Genomic DNA, 2374 nt, shown 5'->3' with positions numbered 1-2374 from the left:
ATGGGGTGATTATCTATTGATTATGGGGGTGATTATCTATTTGTTATGGGGGTGATTATCTATTAATTATGGAGTTGATTACCTATTTATTAAGGCGATGATTTTCTATTTATTATGGTGGTGATTATCCATTGATTATGGTGGTGATTATCCATTGATTATGGGGGTGATTATCTATTGATTATGGGGGTGATTGTATATTTATTATGGGGTGATTATCTATTTATTATGAGGGTGATTATTGATTATGGGGATGATTATGTATTGATTATTGTTGTGATTATCTATTGATTATGGGGGTGATTATCTATTGATTATGGAGGTGATTATCTATTGATTATGGTGGTGATTAGCTATTGATTATGGGGGTTATTATCTATTTATCGTGGAGGTGATTATCTATTGATTATGGTGGTGATTATATATTTATGATGGGCTGATTATCTATTGATTATGGGGGTGATTACCTATTAATTATGGCGGTGATTTTCTATTTATTATGGGGGTGATTATCTATTAATTATGGTGGTGATTTTCCATTGATTATGTGGGTGATTATCTATTGATTCTGGGGCAAATTATATATTTATTACAGGGTGATCATCTATTTATTATGAGGGTGATTATCTATTTATTATGGGGATGATTTTCTTTTTACTATGGGGATGATTATGTATTGATTATGGTGGTGATTATCTATTGATTATGGGGGTGATTATCTATTTATTATGGGCGTGATTATCTATTTATTATGGGGATGATTTTCAATTTACTATGGGGTGGATTATCTATTGATTATGGTGGTGATTATCTATTGATTATGGGGGTGATTATCTATTGATTATGGGGGTGATTATCTATTGATTGTGGGGGTGTTTATCTATTGATTATGTGGCGATTGTTTAATTATTATTGGGGTGAATATCTATTTATTATGTGGCGATTATTTAATTATTATTGGGGTGATTATCGATTGATTATGATGGTGATTTTCCATTGATTATGTGGGTGATTATCCATTGATTATGGGGGTGACTATCTATTGATTATGGGGGTGATTATATATTTATTATGGGGTTATTATCTATTTATTATGAGGGTGATTATCTATTGATTATGGGGATGATCATGTATTGATTATGGTGGTGATTATCTATTGATTATGGGGGTGATTATCTATTGATTATGGGGGTGATTATCTATTATGGGGATGATTTTCTATTTACTATGGGCATGATTATCTATTGATTATGGTGGTGATTATCGATTATGGTGGTGATTACCTATTGATTATGGTGGTGATTATCTATTTATCATGGAGGTGATTAGCTATTGATTATGGTGGTGATTATCTATTGATTATGGGGGTGATTATCTATTGATTATGGGGGTGATTATCTATTATGGGGATGATTTTCTATTTACTATGGGCATGATTATCTATTGATTATGGTGGTGATTATCTATTGATTACGGGGGTGATTATCTATTGATTATGGTGGTGATTATCTATTGATTATGGGGGTGATTTTCTATTTATTATGGGGATGATTATCTATTGATTATGGTGGTGATTATATATTTATGATGGGCTGATTATCTATTGATTATGGGGGTGATTACCTATTAATTATGGCGGTGATTTTCTATTTATTATGGGGGTGATTATCTATTAATTATGGTGGTGATTTTCCATTGATTATGTGGGTGATTATCTATTGATTCTGGGGCAGATTATATATTTATTACAGGGTGATCATCTATTTATTATGAGGGTGATTATCTATTTATTATGGGGATGATTTTCTTTTTACTATGGGGATGATTATGTATTGATTATGGTGGTGATTATCTATTGATTATGGGGGTGATTATCTATTTATTATGGGCGTGATTTTCCATTGATTATGAGGGTGATTATCTATTTATTATGGGGTGATTACCTATTTATTATGGGGTGATTATCTATTGATTATGGGGGTGATTATCCATTGATTCTGGGGGTGATTATCTATTGATTATGGGGTGATTACCTATTTATTATGGGGTGATTATCTATTGATTATGGGGGTGATTATCTATTTATTTTGGGGGTGATTATCTATTGTTTATGGGGTGATTATCTATTTATTATGGGGGTGATTTTCCATTGATTATGGGGGTGATTATCTATTGATTATGGGGATAATTATCTATTGATTATGGTGGTGATTATATATTCATTATGGGGATGATTATCTGTTGATTATGGTGGTGAATATCTATTGATTATGGGGGTGATTATCTATCGATTATGGGGGTGATTATCTATTGATTATGGGGGTGATTATCTATCGATTTAGGGGGTGATTATCCAATGATTATGGGGGTGATT

This window comes from Heptranchias perlo, unplaced genomic scaffold (genome assembly GCF_035084215.1).
Source record: "Heptranchias perlo isolate sHepPer1 unplaced genomic scaffold, sHepPer1.hap1 HAP1_SCAFFOLD_280, whole genome shotgun sequence".
NCBI lineage: Eukaryota > Metazoa > Chordata > Chondrichthyes > Hexanchiformes > Hexanchidae > Heptranchias > Heptranchias perlo.
This window is presented reverse-complemented; position numbering follows the sequence as displayed.